At 44.2% G+C, this 21,310-nt stretch overlaps 1 non-coding gene across 1 annotated transcript; it reads left to right on the top strand.

The window, feature by feature from the left end:
• The first annotated feature begins 20,828 nt into the window (after positions 1-20,828).
• On the top strand, positions 20,829-20,938 carry LOC127233642 (U6 spliceosomal RNA). The gene has a single exon (XR_007835499.1). It is a non-coding gene; the product is annotated as a U6 spliceosomal RNA (small nuclear RNA).
• The last annotated feature ends 372 nt before the right edge of the window (positions 20,939-21,310 follow it).

The following is a 21,310-nucleotide window of genomic DNA, read 5'->3' as shown; positions in this document are numbered from 1 at the left end:
TATGTGACCCAGTGTACGGAACTTTTCTAAATGTCCCACGTAATCTGGGGATGCATATGTTCTCTTTAATTTTTTACACGCGTTCTGGTGCCTTCTGCCTAAACGCTATGTAGGTAGTGTTGTTTTGAAAATAAGATTGTGCAACTCTACACAAGTTTATGGTTAGACTCTAACTTGTTAACCATCTTACTAGGATTTTGTGCGTATTCTGTGTTGAGAACATGGTGTTCAGCTCTCGCCCTGTTGTGCACTGGTACTCTTTTGCATGTCTCCTTGACCGTGGCTCCCTTAGCTGCACAGGAGAGCCCCACGCCCCTCAGATGCCTCCTGTCCCCTGACTCCTTGGCCCAGTAGTGAGGGACTGTGATTCCTTCCCTGCACTTTGAAGGGCTAAGCTGCAGGTTCGGCACTGACTGAGCAGATAAGCGTCACAAACCAGAAAATTAATTCAGACACACAGAGAACCACCGTGATGCCCTGACAGCCTCTTAGTGACCGAGTCACTTAGGAGCCTAATTACCACGTATTGCCCTCTGGTGCTTCTTCCAAACAACTCTTCCTTTCCCTCAGGCCTGCTTCTTCTAAAACTTGAGCCAAATCCCCTCTTCCTAATACGTAAAAAATAAATAAATAAACTTTATGTGCACTGGCGTGTGGGTATCAGCTGACCTGGAACTGGAGTTACAGACGGTTATAAGCTGCAGTATGGATGCTGGGGATTGAACTCAGGACCTCTGGGAAACCAGCCAGTGCTTTTAACCTCTGAGCCATCTCTCCAGCGTTATCCTATGGCACAGGACTGGAAGCTCAGAAAGACACGTTTCTTAGCGAGCTGATAAAATGGAGTGTTGATGGCTGTGCTGCAGTAAATAAAATACACATGGAGATTTCGGACTTGGGACAAAGGGCAAACCGTAAAAATCACAAATGAAAAGAACTGGACTGCAGGAGGGAGAAGACAATAGGTGGAGGAGGGTGTCTAAGAGAACGAACCCCCAGAGCACACAGGGAAGGTCATGGGCCTATACAGACCCTGGCCGCTGAAGATCTGAAAGAAGCAGCAAGGCTAGGCCAGAGGCAGGAGGTAGCAGAAACAGCCAGCTCCCACAGGAACATTTCAGAAACTGGAATCCCTTGAAGGGTTTAAGCGGAGAGTAAGACGGCAGGGTTTGTGTTTTTAAATGGAACTGTAGCTAGTCGGTGGAGAATGACCTCCTCTGGGTAGAAACAGACATGCGATGTAGGGCAACTTCAGGAAATGAAAATTTCGGATAACTTTAGATTCTATATCCTCACTGTCAGGAAATGTATAAAGGTAGCAGAGCAGCAAGTGGCAACCTTTGCCAGTCAGCTGCGGGGGAGGCATATCTGTTATCCCAGGGCCTGTGGAGCTGAAAGAGGAGGAAGCCAGCCTGGGCTAATGTAGCAAGACCCAATCTCAGAAGAAAAGAATTTTCTTGAACTTTTTTACTTTTGAGACATATAAGAACCCTGATTGCTTTGATTCCGAGTATTCAGCAGATGTTGGCTTCACATCTTTGTCCTTTGACAAAACACTTCGAAGCACATCCGAGATAGCACGTAATTTTGTCCTCTGAAACACCAGCATCTTCTGGGCTTTAGAGGTGGCCCAGTAGTGGAACACTTACTGTTCTTTCAATGGACCTGAGTTTGCTTCCCAGCACCCACACCTGGCAGCTCACACCACCTTTAATTCCGGCTCTAGGGGGACCAGATGGCCTCTCCTGGTCCCTGGGGGCACCTGCAACGTTCATGCCCACAAATAGATGCACACACGTAATTTTTTAAAAATTTTCATAAAATATGAACATTTTCTTATATAACATAATAACATAATACAATAATTAGTAAGGTTTAATAACCAGTTTTACAAGCAAATATTCTTTAAAAACATTTTAAGGTTTATTGATTTTATATATTTATTTGGCTTTTCAAGACAGGGTTTCTCTTTGCAGCTTTGGAGCCTATCCTGGAACTAGCTCTTATAGACCGGGCTGGCCTCGAACTCAGATTCACCTGCCTCTGCCTCCTGAGTGCTGGGATCAAATGTGTGTGCCACCACCGCCCAGCTATTGATTTTATTTCACGTATGTGTGAGTTTTGTCTGCATGTATGTATGTATGTGCACCACATGTGTACATGGTGCCCATAAAAGTCAGAAGAGGGTGTTGGGTCCACTGAAATTGTAGCTTCCAATGGTTGTGAACAACCATGTAGGTGCTGGGAATCGAACCCAGTGTTCTTAACTATTGATCCATCTCTTCAGCCCCTGGGGAAAAAAAAATCTTCAATAGCTTTGAGAGAGGAAAATGGCTTAAGCCATGATTTAAATTCAGAACTTAGGGCAATTAAGTATCAGCTAGAGAAAGTCTAAGGTGGGAGCCAGTGCTCTTGACCACTGAGCTCTCTATCTCTCCCATCCACAACCAAATACTGGGGAGCCTCTCAAACATGTCCTTTTATAGTTGTCCAGTCAGTGTAAAAATAAGTCCATAGATATTTTAATCTCTTTAATCCAGTCCTCACATCTATCTTAAAATTTGTGTCATTGACATAGAAACTAAAGTGTCCTGTAAAATGTCTCACATTTCATAATACAAGCTCTTAATTTAATGAACTGTAGAAACAGACCCTGAAAGTATAGTAGTAAAGGTTTCTAAGAGAAAGAGGGGAGGGGAAAAAAGAAGAAGGAGGAGGAGGAGAAGAAGAAGAAGAGAAAAAACAAACTTTGTTCTAAGTTTGGGTCTTAGCTAGAAACTGCCAGTAAGTTAGGCCATCTCCGGAACATTCTTTGAAGTTTTTGGCATAAAACATAGCCAGCTCTGCCCAATGAACCATAAAGCTCACCACATTTGGCACCTATAACCAAGCTGTTTAATAAGAATGTGCCTAATGCTTTAAAGCTTTTGAAACATGTTCTTAAGTGACGTAGGTGGACCTCGACCCCCAAGGATGATCCCAAATCCTAGGAGGACAGATGCACACCACCACACATTTCCCTGGTACTGGAGAGTCAGCCGAGAGTTTTGTGAACACTAGGCAAGTATGCTACCCAGGAGGCGCCATCCCTGAACTCTCATGTTTTAATGATGCCATATTCTTCTTGGCTTCCTGGCCTGCTCACTCACTGTGGTCTGTAACTGTTATTAAATACCAGAGTCTGAAAATAGCCCACGGCTTCACGAAGGTCCTAAAACATTGAGATGATACTTGAGTTTGTTAACTGTGGTCTTCTAAACCTCTGAAATTAGAAAACTAAAAACAGTTGAATTGAAGGTAGTATCAGTGAAAACTGAGTTATTTTCTACTTTAAGAGTATACATACAAACCGGGAGGTGCTGGCATGTGCCTTTAGCCCCGGCACTCCACGTAGGAGGCAGAAATAGGTGGACCTCTGTGAGTTCAAGGCCAGTCTGGTCTATAATAAATACTGGATCTCCAGTTATTGGGTTCCTCTGCCAAAACAAGAAGCCAAATTAAACTGACTGAATACATCCAGATTTAATAAAACAAAGAACATTGCTGGGTGATTCCCGGGGAGGCAGGAGAGACAGCATATGGCAGATCTGTGGGCCGGCTTTTAAGTACACCCGTAGGCAGTCTTGAGCAGTTCCAGAGAAGGAGCTGCCAATCTGGCTTTCTCAGGGACTGGGCCTGGAATAGGAGGGGTGGAGTTGAGTGGAGCTTCCAAATAGTCTCTAGAACGAGGTCCAGGACAGCTAGAGTGACACTGTGAACCCCGTCTCAAAGAAGAAAAAAAAGAAAGAAAAAGAAAATGCATACAAAACGAAACCAGCCAAGCAATGTGTGACATCTTCCCCTCAATAGATGCCCTCCCTAAGAATGTGATTGCTTTGCTGTGATTGGCCTCTGTAGCCAATGGTGTGAGGCCTTCATGCCAGCACTAACTAGAATCAGTGCAAGGGGTTTTGGTCTATTGCTTCAACACATTGTCACACGATGAACACTATTACAAAACTGAAGTAAAGGAATTTCAGAATAGCCACTGAATGCCGATCATTTCATTTACTGACGTGTTGATTCAAAGCAAGGATTTGCCTGCAAACAAGTGTCGTGTGTACAGAGAACTGGTCATTTATCTTCCATTGTGTTGTACTCAACGCATTCTGGGATTTGTCTGGGCTCTACCACTTCCTAGCTGTATGGCACAAGACAAATCATTGAAACGCCCCAATACCTGTGTTTTCATGTAAATAACACACTTATATATAGGCCTTTGGGATGACAGATGAACAATGGATTTATAGCGTAGCTTAGGGAACCTTGTGGTAGTGTGAATGCTATTGGCACCCATAATCTCATAGGGAGTGGCACTATCGGGAAGTGTGTGGCTTTGCTGCTGGAGTGGGTGTGACCTTATTGGAGGAAGTGTTACTGTGGGGGCGGGCTTTGAGGTTTCCTATGCTCAGGATAGCGCAGTGCCTCAGTCAATTTCCTGTTGCCAGCAAGATGTAGGACTCTCTCAGCTACTGTCTGCCTGCACACTGCCATGTTCCCGCCATGATGACAATGGACTGAACCTCTGAAACTGTGAGCCACCCCAATTAAATGTTTTTCCTTTATAAGAGACATAGAGCAAAAGATAACCAGGCTACAATCCACAGCCCCAAAGAAGTTAGGTAAGAAGGAGGACCCTAAGAGGGACACATGGATCACCCTGGGAAGGCGAAATCGATGAGATCTCCTGAGTTAACTGGGTGTGGGGGTAGGAGGGAGGGGGTGGGGGATGAGAACATGAGGGTAGCTGAGTTGGGGGAGGAACAGAGAGGCAGAGCAAAGAAAGAGATATCTTGATAGAGGGAGTCATTTTGGCATTAGGGAGAAACCTGGCGCTAGGGAACTCCCAGGGATCCTCAGGGATGACCCCAGCTAAGACTCCTAGCAATAGTGGAGAGGATGCCTGGATAGTCTTCCCTTATAATCAGATTAGTGAGTATACTAACTGTCATTATAGAGCTTTCATCCAGTAACTGATGGAGTCAGAAGCAGAGATCCACAGCCAAGTACTGGGCTGAGCTCTGAGAGTCCAGTTGAAGAGAGAGAGCAAGGGTGGGGTGGGGGGGTCAAGATCATGACAGGGAAAGCCACAGAGACAGCTGAGCGGAGCTCATGGGAACTCACGGACTTTAGACCAATAGCTGGGAAGCCTACATGGAACCACACTAGGCCCTCTGCATGTGGGTGACAGTTGTGTGGCTTGGTCTGTTTTGGGGCCCCTATCAGTGGGACCAGGATCTTTCCTCTGGTGCATGAGCTAGCTTTTTGGAGCCCATTCCCTATGTTGGGACGCCTCCCTCAGCCCTGCTGCAGGGGGGCGGGGGTTGGTCCTGCCTCAACTTGATATGACATGATTTGTTGACTCCCACAGGAGTGGATGGGGGCAGGGGTAGGAAAGAGATTGGGGGAGGGACCTGGAAGAGAGGAGGGAGGGGAAACTGTGCTTGAGATGTAAAATAAATTTTAAAAAATTACTATGAAAACATCTTTAAAAAAGAGTTGCCATGGTCATGGTGTCTCTTCACAGCAGTAAAAATCTGGCAGTATTTTATAATTGCACCACACTTGTATTTTGAGGTAAGGTAGAGTTTGGAAGCTGGGTTCCTTGAATCCTCCGTCCATCTGTTACTCAGCTCTCACTGCTGAGTCTCTGTGTTATGCTGGGATGGATTTGGAGGTCACTGTTCAACCTTATCCAACTGATAGTTAATCCCACTACCTGAGTTCTTCAGAGTTATCATACCCTGCCTTGTATTACACTTACCTGTGCACAAATATATACTTCGTACTAAATGCCTTTTCAACATGCATTTGTGTGTATTTGTGGCATGTATGCAGAGATCCGAGGACCACCAACCTGTAAGCCTTGGTTCTCTCCTTTTATCACGTGGGACCCAGGAGTCAAAAGATCATTCGGTGTCTGTTTGCTTCCTGTTGCTGAGATTAAGGAAAAAGCCTGACCAAAACCAATTTATGGGGGGAAAGGTTTGTTTGCCTGACGTATCCCAGGTCACAGTCCACTGGAGGAAGCCAGGCAGGAAGCAAGGGCAGAACACGGGAGGCAAACTGAAGCCGCTCACTGGCTTGCTTCTTGCTTCTCCTTGCTTGCCCAGCCCGCTATCTTATACAGTCCCCCACCACCCTCCAAGTAGAGGTACCACCCACCCAAAGTGAGCTAGGCCCTCACACTCACTTACTAATCCAGAAAACGCCCTGCAGGCTTGCCTATGGGTCAGTTTGATGACGGCATTTTCTCATTTGAGATTTCCTCTTCCCAGACATCTTAGCTTGTGCAAAGTTGACATAAAAACCAGCCAGGCCACTAGCCTTGGGAGATGACACTTCTGATTGCTGAGCCATCTCTTCAGCCCTACCAAAGTTATCTTGAGAACAGAGGTCACGTCTTATTTAATTCATGTCTTGGGCTTAGACAGAGCTTTTTAATGCAATAAGAAATTAGTGTTTATTTAATTAGATTGGCTGATGTCTCTTCATCTTACAATTACCATCGAATATGAGTCTAAACCGAATGTTTATTCATCTATTCTCTAACCATTTCCTGAGAAAATCATATATGTCAGATATTATTCATGATGCAAGACATTGTCTCTGCTCCCATGGAGTGCTCGGTATTTGTTGAACTGAACTTAAAAATCATCTTTGATAATACAGTGTGATGGGAGATGTCATTCTGTAAATATGTTTCTCTTATTGGTTAATGAATAAAGCACTGTTGGCCAATAGGGAAGCAAGATAGGTGGAGTAGGAGAGGTGGAGGATTCTGGGAAACGTAGGTTGGGGTAGGAGGAGAGGATGCGTGAGTCTGGCATTCTTGGTAAGATATGTAAAGACATATATATTAGTAATTATGGGTTAATAATTAAGAGAGAGCTAGCCAATAAGAAGCTGTAGACATTGGTCAACAGCATTATAATTAATACAGTGTCTCTGTGTTATTTGGGGCTGATGAGGCTGTGGGACCAGGCTGGCAAGGGGGGGGGAGGATGCTCCTAACAAGCGTGTGTGAAGATTTGGAGCTTGCAGGGGTCCTGTGGGAAGGACAATGGCTATGATTCCTTAGAAGTCAACTATGCCAGGAGCTAGACTAGAGCTTTGCTTTTGCATAGAATTAGATCTTCACACTAGTCCTCTTTACAGATAAGGACTTAAAACTTGAAAAGATTAGGAAACTAGCCTAGAATCACAACAGCTAGTAAATGAAATAAGTCAGTCCCATAGCTTTAAGTAACTATTACTCACCAGTGGATCAGCAATGAAAATTGTTGAAATATTAGAAAACGTGTCTGAGAAATTATAAGACACTCAATGACGTAATTGTATAACTCACAAGATATATAAAAGTCTTTAAACGATATATAAAAGTCTTCAAACAGGACTAGAAAGGTAGGGCTTGAGAGGCGGCTTGGTGGTTAAGAGTGCTTGTTGCCCCTCTGGATTTTAGTTCCCACTACCCACATTGGGCAATTCATAACCCCCTTATCTCCAGCTCTAGGGGTCCGACGCCCTCTTCTGACTTCTGAAGGCACCTGCACTCATCTACCCCCCCCCCACACACACAATTGGGAATTGTATGTCACTCAGTGGTAGAGCACTTGCCTGTTACATATGAGATCAAGAGTTCAATCCCCAAACTGGAAACAAACAAACAAAAACAACGATGGGGGAAATACTGATTTCTGTATTCTTGTTACAAGCTTGGTTCACCACTCATTCTGGAAGAAAATGCTGACCTGCACACGCCTGTAAATCCCCAGATCTTTCCCGTGTGTGTGTGTGTGTGTGTGTGTGTGTGTGTGTGTGTGTGTGTGTGTGTGTGTGGTTTTCCTTCTTGCTAGTAGGATTTACATAATATAACTCCAATGGAAATGTTTCCAACATTTTACACCAAATATTACGTCAAAAGTAACTTCCAAATAAATGAGAGATGGGGGTAAATGTGTTTGTAAATGCAGGCACATGTATGCCATTTCCCAGGAAGGCCATCTATTGTCATCAAGATAGGATCTTCCTGAAACTCACCCAATTAGACTATACTGATTGGTCAGCAAGCCCAACTTTTTTGTTTGTTTGTGTGTTTTTTGTTTTGTTTTTCAAGACAGGGTTTCTGTCTAACGGTTCTGGCTGTCCTGGATCTAGCTCTGTAGACCAGGCTGGCCTCTAACACATAGAGATCCACCTGCCTGTGCCTCCCAAGCTCCTGGATTAAAGGTGTGCACCACCACCCCCCAGACAAGCTAACATTCTTATGCAGGCTGTGGGGAGGAACTTGGATCCTCAAGTAGTCTGTCTGCCAACTAAGCCATCGCCCCCACCCCATATTTTAGTGTCATGTTTTAATTCATGTGGGGTTAATTTTTATTTTTAGTTCCATGTACAGGGAGGGGGGGTATGTGCAGGGCCTGAGGACGGTAGCTGCACTGGATTGATTCCCTGGAGCTGGAGTTACATGCAATGGTAAGCCATCTGGGAACTGAACTTGGGTCCTCTGCAAGAGCAGCCGGTGCTCTTACCTGCTGAGCCATCTCTCCAGCCCCCTTCATTATTTTTTAACTTATGATAAGTTACATATAAAACTAAACATATTGGCTTAACTTTAGAATTTGCTTTTTATACTTATTTTATGTGTATGACCGTTTTGCCTACACACATATGTGGGTGCCATGTGTACATCTGGTGCCTGTAGAGATCAGGGGAGGGTGGCAGATCCCATGGAACTGTAGTTACAGATGACTGTGAGATACCACATAGCACTAGGAATCGAACCTGGGTCCTCTGCAAGAACATCAAGTACTCTTAACCACTGAGCCATCTCTCCAGACCCTGGTTTAATGATTTTTAAGTGTATAGTTTAGTAGCAAGTACATCCCCCACTTCCAGAACATTTTTTTTTTCAGTTCACTAAACTGAAATGTTATAGCCACTGAACAAACAATCCATTCTCCCAGCCTCCTGCAAATACTTCTCTACTTTCTGTGCCTATGAATATGACCGCTCTCGGACCACATATGAATGGATACATACTGTATTTGGCATAGTGACTAAATGCAACATGGTATTCTAGACTGGACCCTGAAAGAAGAAAAGAACATTAGTGCAAAGACTGGCGAAATCTGAATTACATCTATTGTTTGATCAGTAGTGCTACACCGACATTATTTTTTTTTTGGTTTATATACCATGACTAAATAAATTGGACAAGGGTATGACAGTTAACATTATCAACAGGATCTAGAAGAGTGGTTCACAAACTGTGGGCCACAAATCCTCCTTGGGGTCCTATATGAAATATTTACATTATGATTTATAATAGTAGCAAAATTACAGTCATGAAGTAAAAATGAAATAGTTTTATAGTTGGGAGGTCACTATAACATGAGGAACTGTATTAAAGGATCACAGCATTAGGAATGTTGAGAACCACTGTTCTAGAATCATCTAGGAGGCAAGCCACAGTCTCTGGGCACACCTGTAAAGTAGCAACTAGATTATGAAATGGGAAGACCCACACTGAATGTGGGATGGTCCAGGCCACTGCTTTCCTCCCCAAGTTGTTTCTGGTCACGTTGTTTATCATAGCAATAGAAATGTTACCAAGATACCTCCATCAGCACCCCAAAATAAACACACAACAGAGGTCTCCTTCTGAAGAAGGGAAAGAAGTTTTTAGGGATTCTGTTTCCCCCATATCAAATGTTCTTGGGTCTCCTTGCAACCAAGTCTTCCTTTTCTCTATTTACACTAATTTATATCTACAGTAACCTTTCTAAAATACTATTACCAGCCTGTGTACAAGTATGCTGTGTTTGTGTTTACATAGAACGCCCTCTTGTCTTTAAGGATGTAGTTTTTATAGCTATAGTAAATCATCATGGCTACTCTAAAGCACCAAGTTGTCCAACGGGGAGGACATTGCATACGTAATCTCATTTAGTTCCCATTGACATTCCAATGAGATAGCCAGACATGTTGCCACACTTCTATGATTTCGATTTCAGCATTCCAGAAGCTGAGGCAGGAAGGCAGGGAATTCGAGGCCAGCCTGGGCTACATACTGAGACCCTGATTCAGTAAGAAACAAGACAATAATACAGTGAAACGTAGACATTTGCAAGCTGACAAGTTTATACATTTGTTTACAGACACACAGCAACAAAAGCAAAGTTGTCACGTTCCAAACCAACCTTTTTGTTTTTGTTGTTGTTGTTGTTTTGCAGTCCAGGCTAGTCTCAAACGCCCCCCAGGCCGGCTTCAGCCTCCAGAATTCTGAAAATTGGAGTATATGCCATCCTACCTCCCTAAATTTTTTTTGGGAAAAAATGTCTTTATTATGTCAAAAAAAGAAAGAATCCATATGTGTCCATTTATTTTACTTTTTATTAAGTCATGCTATTTGTAATTTTTGCACTTAATGTATGAAGTTTATTATCCTAATTCATTGCACATGTATAGTGTATAATAATGACATCAGAGTAATATGTATTTCTAATTCTTTAATTATTAAACACTAGTTTATCAAGGACTTCAAGTTAAAATGTGTTTTAAATTTTTCCACCAGATATCTATTTATTCATCTTTGATGACATGTGGTATTTTACTTAAATCTTTTCGGGGAACTTCATACACAAGCACTCTGTAAGGAACTCTGTATTGCAGCAAGCTGGAGAGCTGATCGCATTGGCACTCTGGCCTCCAGGGGGCGCTCTTCACCTTTAATAGTGCCGCTCAAGGGCTCAAGTCCCTGGAGTTCTGATGAATCCAGGAAAAAAGACTTCAAAGCTTCACAGAGTTCTGCAGACAAACCAACTAGAGTACGAAGAAGCTCATACAGCGGGATAACTTGGCTCTGTGAATGCAGTGCAGGAATTTGACACTGAAAAAGAATTCTTCCCTCCCTTTCTTCCCAGTACACACTCAAACAGGAGTGTACCCACCCCCACTCCGGATCCCACGCACTCCCAAGTATAAACCCGGCATAATGTCCTCACCAAGGCAGTTTTCACTGTATGCCTCCCTCTTAGGCAGGGTCATTGTCTGAGAAGACTGCTGTAGTCTGACCTACAAAGGTTGGGTTAGAATCTTTGAGAAAGAGGGGGGGGGAAAGAGAGGGGAGAGAGAGAGAGAGAGAGAGAGAGAGAGAGAGAGAGAGAGAGAGAGAGAGAGAGAGAGAGAGGGAGGGAGAGAGGGAGGGAGAGAGAGCACGCTTCCCTGGAGAGAGTGAGGGATACTGAGGGATGTGGTGACAACTTCTTCTAGAACATAGAATAGGCCAACCTCATGGCTTTCTCACTTGTGGAGAAGCAATGTGTTCCTGAAATTTCATCTTCCCCCACTGTGAAGCAAACACATGCTATGTCTCCCCTGAAGTCCCAGGGCCACGGGAACGGACACCAAGGTACCAATGCCCGTGTTTGGTTGTTTTGCTGAGCTATGGATAATGAAGTTCTTTTTCTGACTCAGAGCTCCTGTTGAAATGGAAGGAAAAGTGAGGCTTTATTGCTTTCAGATGTGTGCTTGTGTGCTCTCAACTGCCTTGGAAAATTGTTCATTTTGGAGGCCACACAGCTGGGCAGCGTGTCTAGGCTCCTACTAACGCCACAGTAGACAACACTTTTGCTGTTTTTTTGTTTCGATGATAACAGTGGCCTTGATTACTTCTCAGGGACTAGAAAGCCATTTTATTTGGTCTAGAAAACTCTTTAGTTGGGCTTGTCTAAGTGTCTAATACCTGCCATTTGGTGCCAGGAAACCATTGACTACACCCTTGAGTCATGCCACCATCACTGTTTTCTGAACATGAGGACCCTGGGAAACCAGGAAGCTTGCTATCCCATCCACAGACCACCTACTACTTCCTGCCAACATCCACACGTCACGCTTCAGCTGTCAAGCCTGTCTCACCACCTCCATTCTCCAGGATTGGGTCTGCCCCTCCACCCTCAGCTACCCCGACAATGAACTTCCTTTTTCATCAGACCCCATTGTCTCAGGGGGCTGGCACACCATGCGGCCTGTTTTGACGACAGTGCCTTCTGCTATCATCCATGAACTAGTAAAAGGCTACACTGTGGGCTTGTAGATAGGATGTAATCAAATTCAGACCCGATACGCTGATTCAGCAGGGTGACCTCACCTGAACTGTTCGAGAAGTACATGCACAAAAGAGACCCGCACACTTCTCCTATCGGAGGGTTTTGCACGCCGGTTATAATTCTAGGGGTTTGCCGGTTCATTTAGTCATGAGAGAGAAACGTTTAAAATTCCCATTTTATGGATGGGACGAAGAGACACAAATATGTTCCATTTGCTAGGACAGTAGCTCGACAAAGTCTCATAGTCCGGAGGTGTCGTAGGCCTGTGTCCCAAAGAAAACAAATACCAACAACCTTGACCCACTGACCCACTGAGAGAAGGTGTGTGTGTGTATGTGTGTGTGTGTGTGTGTGTGAGAGAGAGAGAGAGAGAGAGAGAGAGAGAGAGAGAGAGAGAGAGTTGGGGTCTCGCTGGCTGGAAATTGCCAAGTTGGTGAGAGAGTCCCAGGGATCCTCTTGTCTCTGTCTCCCTAAAACTGGGATTACAAGTGAATGCCACAGTTCCTGGCTTTTATAAAAGTTAGCCTTTTGCTGGGTATAATGGCGCACACTTTTAGTCCCAGCACTTGGGAGGGAGAGGCAGGTGAATCTCTGTAAGTTTGGGGCCAGCCTGGTCTACAAATTGAGTTCCGGGACAGCCAGGGCTGTTATGCAGAGACATTCTGTCTCAAAGAACAAACAACAACAAAGCTTATCTTTTGCGAGCTGAACTTAGGTCCTAATGCTTGCATGACACACTTTACTGCTGGGCCTTACTCTCTGTCCTCACTATATTTCTCACAAGAGCAACCCTTTTAGCCATACTGATAAATGCTTTGGTTTGGCATGATGTATTTGCCGTATTAGGATTTAACTGAGAAAATTGGCACCTCTAGTCACACTACCCAGGCAAAAACGCTTTCTCCGCACAAAAATGATCAAAGAATATTTACAGCAGCTTTTTATGGTTTGAGTCTGAAATGTCTCCCAATATATGTTCATGTTTTAAACTCCTTTTCCCCAGCTTATGCTTCCATTTGGGGGAGGTTCTGGAACCTGCAGACCCAGGCTGCTGGAAGCAGGTCCTGGAGAGGATTGTCACAGGAGGCCATAACCAGCTTTTGTTTCCATCATCCTGTTCCCTTGTCCCATGATTTTAATGGCCCCCACCACAGGCTCCCGCCATACCAGTGGAGGTACTGCTCTGGGCTTCCCTAGCCCCAGGGGCCTGGATCTTTAAGCCACAATCAAGACTTTTCTCCCCAGCTTCTGCCAGGTTTTTTGGTCCCAGCGACACTTTGTTCATAATTGCAGAATCGTGACAACTTCCAGGATGTCCTCGAGTGCATAAATGGGTAAATAAACTGTGGCGTGCCCACAGAACAGAATATTTGTCAGCACCGAAAACAAATGAACATTTAAGCCATGAAAAGATGGGGGCGGTGTTATCTTAACCAAAGGAAAGTAGCCAGTCTGAAAAGGCCGAGTACGTTATGGATCCAAGTGTATGATATTTGGATCTGTAGAGTCAGTAAAAAAAAAAAAAAAAAATTGCCAGCCAAACAGAGGGAAGAACAAGTAAGTATGGAAGGGAAGATGTTTAGGGAACCATGGCTATTTTGCATAATGTTATAACGGTGGGTACATGCCATTATACATGTGTCCAAAGCCGGAGACTTCCTGGCACCAAGTGTAATCTTGAATGTGAAATGTGGGATCCGGGTGATGATATTTCAATGCAGGTTTACCAGCTGTGGGGGTGTGGAGGTTGATATTGGGGGAGGCTGCACCTGTGCTGTAGGGGCCAAATGTGTATGGGAATGAGAGCTCTTTACCTCCTTCAGTCTTGCGGGGAGCATGACATTCGCAAAATAAACAAACAGACAAACAAATGAAATGTGTTTTTAAACGCCTTACAACTGCAGAGTACTTTGAAACATTGCTAATGGTGTGTGTGGAGCTTTCGCTGTCCCCACTCTGTGTCAACTCTCTGCCTCATTCCCACAGTGCGGGCATGTGGACATGTCACAGCTCCATCTGCTCCATTGTCCGTTCTGGAGAGTCTCCAGCCCGGTTTCTACTTTCCTGTTGTACATGGGTGTGAGGCAAGTGGTCTACCACTGAGCCAGACGCCCAGCCCTCCATGGTGATTTCAGTCCAGTGTGTGCCTTCTCCGCGTCCTCGTCAGGAGCACAGAGCTTCTGCTGGAGAAGGGTCACAGTGCCAGCGATGATGCCTCCCATACAACTTGCAGTGCTAAGGGTCACGGTGCTTGCAATGATGACGCTTCCTGTAGGCCTTGCAGTTCTCACACTCACCCATTCATCATCTTCCAGGTAGTTCCGTGTTTCTCAGACCAGAACTTTCTCTCATACATATCTGCAAGTGTTTTACTTCATTTGACTTTCTTTCCTTTTGAGTTATCTCCATGTATCCCAGACTGTCCTTGAACTAGCAATCTTCTTGCCTTAGTCTCCCAAGTGCTGGGATTGCAGGCATACGCTGCTACATTCAGTCTCGAGTATGGATAAGGGTCTGTCTGAAGTCTTCCTTTTTGCTATTGCCTAATTTTGAATGTTTCAAAATGTTTTATCATTTCTTTCTAAACAAGGCCTCACATTCAGGCCCTAACATGGCGAGAAGGGAAAACAATTTTGGCTCATGTTTTCTCTCTTCTGTTCTTTAGCAGATTTACAGACTGCTTTGTGGATTAGTACTAATTCCTGTGTTCCCTGCTAGTGGTCTCAAATAGGCAAATTGGCCTGAGAAATGTGGTTTGCTTGGCCTACGCAGTATGCTAAGAAAAACATGGACTAGTTCTTTGCATTTAGAAATGTTTATATAAGAATGCATATTTCTGGCTTTAATGGAAAAATTAGTAAGCATGGTGTGACGGTTAACTTTGATGGACATCTTGAGGGGAATTGGAGTCACTTAGGAGATACAGTCTGAGCATGTCGTTAGGGCATTTCCAGAGAGGTTTCACTGGGCAGTGGGGACTCACCTTAATCGAGGCCCCAGCATTGTGCAGAATCCTAAGCTGCACAAAAATGGAAAAGGGGGACGCAGGCCAAGTAGAGGCATTCCTCCCTGCTTTCTGATCAGTGACAGGACCAGAGCAGCTGCCTCATGTCCAAAGCTGACCTGGTCTTACCACCGTAGCCCGCCGTGGCGGATTGTTCTTCCCCATTTAATTAAAAAAAACAATTATTGCATTTAGCTGCTTACATCTATTCATTTTCTGTGTGTTATTTCGGTAAAGGGATATGCATCCTGTGGGAGTCAGAGGACAGCTTCTTTCTTTCCACCATGGAAGTCCTTGGTATCTGAGTCAGTTTAGCAGGCCAGGTTCGACGGCCAGTGCCTTTACTAACTGAACGATGGTCCATCCTCCCTTTCCTGAGTTGCATTTATCTAGCATTTTGTTGGGTATTTTATAGCAACAAGGAAAGTAACTAATATCCCTGGCAACAACGGGCCTATGCACTCCCCACATCGACAATTAGCTGCTAGCTCTTGCTAGGTGTGAACTTTTTGTTTTTCTGTAACCCCCACCCCCACCCCACACAACTGCCATTCATTGAGACTACTTGTCTAGTTAGCATTAATCATCTCACTTTTACCTCTCCTGACACTAGGGCTCTGCAGAGCCTTCCCTGTGTTTTGGGTCATTTAAATTCAGTTTGTAAACTTTCCTACCCCTCTGAGAGGAAGCCTTTCGCCCATGGCTGATTGCCTTGGGGGGCTCTGGACTTCCCTGGAGAAAGCAGGGCTGCAGGTAGAAAGGCCGTTACTCTGGCTCTTCCCTTGTGTGCCAGTGACCTCTTTGGTCTCCGGTACAATGAAGATAATGATGGGGGTCAAAGGGTAATAGTGAACGCGAGGCTGGAGGGAGGCAGGAAGGAGCCAGAGAGTGACAGACTGCTTTGATGAACCCTGAGATCTCAGGAAAAAGGCGGGGCCAGTCCTGTTAGGCTTTGGTGTCATCAGTTCATAATGACATGCTCAGATGTCTGGATATATACACGTGAGGAAAAGATATGATGCTAGGTATCACGTAGGTGGATTTCATTTCTATAATGGTTAGGTCCTGCCACCAGGAAGTCATCATGGGTGAAACTGCATGTCTATTGCTTGGATGACAATCTTATGATAATTCAAATTCTTACAAATATATACATACATACATACATACATACATACATATATCCCCAAAATATGGTGACTTCTTAATGTCTTCCACTCTGGAAAATAATGTGTAAAGATATTTTTCTAGTGCTGGAGAGACAGCTCAATTGGCGAGGTCCTTGCAGCAGCGTGATGACCTGAATCCAAATTTCCTGCACACACATTAAAAAGCCAGGCACCGTGGACAGCACCTATGATCCCAGGGAAGTGGGGTCAGGAAGACCAGGGGACTTATTGGCCCAGCAGCATAGCCTACTTGACTAACTCCTGGCTCTATGAGAGACCCTATCTCTAAAAGAAGAGGGGGGGGCACTTGACGTTAATCTGTAGCCTCCACATGCATAAATGAGCACACACTCCAACGTGAACAAGCATGCTCACACAAATGCGCGCGCGTGCGCACACGCACATGCGCACACAAAGAAGATTTTTCATATTACTTTCACTTGTTTACACCCTTCAAAGGTCTCCTGATATATACGTAATATACATACACATATATAATATACATATACATACATACATATATATATTACACATTCACACTACTTTGTTTCTATTTGCCACTATAACGGATGGCCACACATGTAGAAGCTTTAAGCAATATCAATACCAACAATACCCAGGCAAATAAACAATACAATAGTCACTGACCTTACCAACAATGCCAGTCTTACAGCTCTGTAGGTTAGATGTCTGGCACCAGTGCTATGAACTAAAAATCAAAGTGTGGTAGGGCTGTACTCTTTTATTGAAAGATCTGGGAGTGAATTCATTTGCTTTCTCCATGTTTTCCCTTTCTCCTCCCTTATACAGGCCTCACTCTCTAGCCCTGGTGGCCTGGAACTCTCCATACAGTCCAGGCAGACTTGAACTCAAGAGAGACCAACTTGACTGTCTTTGAGTGCTGAGCTCACAGGCATATGCCACAACATCTGGCCATCTTTCCTAGCTTCCTGAAGTCTACCTGTAGTCGCGGATATGTGACCCAATTCTCCACCTTAAAAGGAGGCAACGCTCTGACTACTCTTCTTAGCTTTTATATTTTTTCTTTTTGAAAATGTGGGTTTTAGCTGAGCACACACGCCTTTAATCCCAGCACTCAAGAGGCAGAGGCTGACAAATTGCTGCCAGTTTGAGGCCAGCCCGATCTATAAAGACATTTCCAAAACAGCCATTGCTACAAAATTGCTACCCTATCTTGCAACAAAATGCACACACGTCAAGTTTGCATACCAAGTTCTGGGTTCTATCATGGCATCTGTACACATGTGCGCGCCATCTTTGCTACCAACCATTATCTCCTTTGCTGTCTCTTATCTCTTCCCTCTGTACTTCAGCTGGTCCCTTCACTCCCCCTGTGATTCCATCCCGCCGCTCTCCACGTTTACTCCCTCACCCCGTTTCCTATCCCCCCTTAAACCCCTCACTCTTCTTCATCACAGCCCCTTTTCTACTTCTCTCTCTCTCTCTCTCTCTCTCTCTCTCTCTCTCTCTCTCTCTCTTAAATTTAGGTCCTGTACATGAGGCTAAATACATGTTGTGTGTCTCTCTGAGATTCATTATTTCCCTTACTGATGATACGCAGTTGCATCCATTTTCCTGAAAATGCCACAGCTTCATTTTTCTTTGTGGCTGTACAAAATGTCATAGTGTGTATCTCCACATCTTCTTTATCCATTCATCTGCTGATAGACAGCTAAGCTGGCCCCATTTCCTGGCTTTTGTGAATAGCGGAGCTATAATATGGATGCACAATCTCTACTGTGCTAACCTGGAGGCCTTTGAGTGGACACCAGCAGTGATAACTCTGGGTCATATAGGAATCCTATTTGCAGGTTTCTGAGGGACTCCATACTGATTCCCATGTGTTTGCACAAGGTCACATTCTCATCAGCGGCCAACAAGGGTCCCTCCTTCCCCATATTCTCACCAGCATTTGTTGTGATTTGCTTTCGCTATGATAGCCTTTCCGAGTCAGTGAAATGGAATCTTGTTTGTTTGTTTTTCGAGACAGGGTTTCTTTGGGTAATAGCTCTAGCTGTCCTGGAACTCACTTTGTAGACCAGGCTGGCCTTGAGATCAGCCTGCCTCTGTCTCCCAAGGGCTGGGAGTAAAGGTATGCACCCCCACACTCTGCTGAAATGGAATCTTAAAGTAGTTATAGTTTTCATTTCTCTGATGCCTAAGGATGCCGAACACTTTGCATGTGTTCACTGGTCATTTGTTATTTCTTCTTTTCAGAACTGCCTATTCAATTTATTGGCCCATTTGTTCATTAGGTGATTTGGATCTTGGCAATTAATTGTTGAAGGTGCTTATGTGTCTTGCATATTATCCCCTGGGTGGTGAGAAAGTGACAAAGACATTTCCCCTCACTCTGCAGGCTGCTTCTTCATTTTGGCGATAGTTTCCGTTGCTGTGTAGACGTTAACTGCCTCTCACTTGTCAATCCTTTTGTTTGTCTGTTTTCGGAGACAGGGTCTCTCCAGGTAGTCTGGGCACTTGCTACATAGACCTTAAACTGGCCTTAAACTCACAGAGTTCTCCTGCCTCTGCCTTGCAAGGGCTGGAATGAAAGGTGTGTGCCATCACACCCGGCCGGCTGCATTTGTCAATTTTTGGATTTTTCTCCTATGTTACTCGAGTCCTGATTAGAAAGTCTTTGTGCCTCTATCTCTTGTCTTTGTTTTTTTTTTTTTTTTAAACTATAACCTGATTAGTTTCCCCTCTCCCCACTCTTCCCAGTCTCTCTGCCTCTCCTCCTCTCCAGATCCGCTCCTTTTCTGTCTCTCATTAGAAAGGAAAAGGCTTCGAAGAGACGACAACCGAACATAACACAATGAGATAAAACAAAACAAAAAGCAAATCACGTCGAAGTTGGACAAGGCAAACCAACAGAAGGAAAAGAGCCCTAAGAGCAGACACAAGAGACCTAGTGCTGCATAAAAACACTAACCTGAAAGCTATAATAGACACACAGAGTACATGGTGTAGACTGTATGCTTGCTGCATCAGTCTCTGTGAGCTCATGGGAGCTTTGCTCAGTAGATTTAGAGAGCCATTTTTTTTTTTTTTTTTGATTGCCCTCCATCCCATCTGCCTCTTACATTCTTTCTGCCTCATGTTCCTTGGGATTCCCTGAGATATGAGGGGGGGGGGTTTGATGGAGACATTCCATTTAGAGCCCTGTGTTCCAAGGATTCCCTCTTTGTGCAATGTCTGGCTGTGCTAACCATCTGATACTGGAGGAAGCTTCTCTGATGATGGCCGAGTAAGGTACTGATCTATGAGTATGGCAGAATGTCATTACGGGGTCATTTTATTGCTTTTAGTTTCTTGTTTGTTTGTTTGAACCAGTAGTATTTGCCTTTACCGTAAGTCTCTGACCTATCTGGCCTGTTTCCTGATCACCCATCTCCTTGAGTCAGATCATACATCGGTTGGTTACTCCTACAAGCTTTGTGCCACCACTGACCTAGTGTATTTTGCAGACAGGATAGCATTGTAGATCAAGGGTTTGGTGGCTCGGCTGATGTTTGCATTTCTCTTTTGGTAGGCTGCAGAGCACCTTCCTGTACCAAAGACACTAGAACATAAGGGCAAAGGTTCTAATCTTCACATGCATTATGTGTTTACATGTGACTGAGTGTGGGTGCCTACACATGTCACACAGCACATGAGACGTTAGAAACGACTCGTGGAAATTTGTTCTCTGCTTCAGTCATGTGAGTTCGACGGAATCGAACTCAGACTGTCAGGCTTGGCGGCAAGTGCCTTTACCAAGCTGTCCTAGAATGTCTAGTCTACATGTTAAAGTCTTTCACCTCAAGCGGTTTCAAAATTTTAGGTTTACATTAAAGTATTTGATCCATTTTGAATTGATTTTTTATTCTTTATGTGCATGTGTGCAGGGTGAAGAGATAAGTATCTAATTTCATTTATCTATCTGTGGGGATCCAGTTTTGATAGCTTCATATTTTTTTCCTCCAATGTATATTTTTGAAATCTTTGTCAAGAAATTAGGCAGCTATAGCTGTGTGGTTTATTTCTGGGGCCTCTATTCTATTTCAGTGATCTACAGATCTGTTTTGTGCCCGTTACTGTGGCTCCATAATGTAATTTGAAATCTTATATTGTGAGCATTGCTTTTTGTCTTAGCTATTCAAGGCCCTTTGTGCTCCCATATGGGTTTTATGATTGATTCCCCCAGTGCTGTGCAGGACTCATTGGAAATTTGATGGAGATTCCTTTGAGCCAGTAGATTGTTTTCAGTAGCATAGCCATTTACACAATGCTACTTCTGCCCACTCATGAGCACGGGGCAGCTTTCATCTCTTACTGTCTTCTTTATATTCTGCTTTTCAGTCTCGTACAGTTTCAGTTACAGAGACCCTTCTCTCCCTTGGTTTTAGTCCTGTTTTTTAAAAGCTATCGTGAGTGGGACTGCCCAATCCCCAATTTCTTCCCTGCTTACCAAATTAGCTGTTAGTATATAGGAAAGCTACTTATGTACTCGCTTTGGCAGAGCATATACTAAAAGATTTGGAACGATGCAGAGGAGATTAGCATGGATCGTGTTCAAGAATGCAGCAAAAATTCATGAAGTGTTTCATATTTTAAAAAAAGCTACTGACTTTCTTAAATTGCTTTCTTCTTCTTCTTTTGCAGTATAGGGATTATATACAGGATCTCACACATGCTAAACTATGACATCTCCATTTCTTGGCCCTTCTTCCCTTTCCCACTTTTTTAGGGCCCCTGTAGTAATTGGGACCAGGAATAATCTTTCTTTCTTTCTTTTTTGTTTTTGGTTTTTCAAAACAGGGTTTTTCTGTGTAGCCTTGTCTGTCCTGGAACCCATTCTGTAGACCAGGCCTGCCTCTGCCTCCCAAGTGCTGGAATTAAAGGCATGTGCCACCACCGCCCAGCCTAATCTTTCTTATTGACCGGGTAGACAAACTTAAGTCCATACTTCTCATTCCCCAGCTCAA

This window comes from Phodopus roborovskii, unplaced genomic scaffold, assembly GCF_943737965.1.
Source record: "Phodopus roborovskii unplaced genomic scaffold, PHOROB, whole genome shotgun sequence".
Taxonomy (NCBI): domain Eukaryota; kingdom Metazoa; phylum Chordata; class Mammalia; order Rodentia; family Cricetidae; genus Phodopus; species Phodopus roborovskii.
The sequence above is the reverse complement of the archived record's forward strand: the minus strand, read 5'-3'. Positions and strand labels throughout refer to the sequence as shown.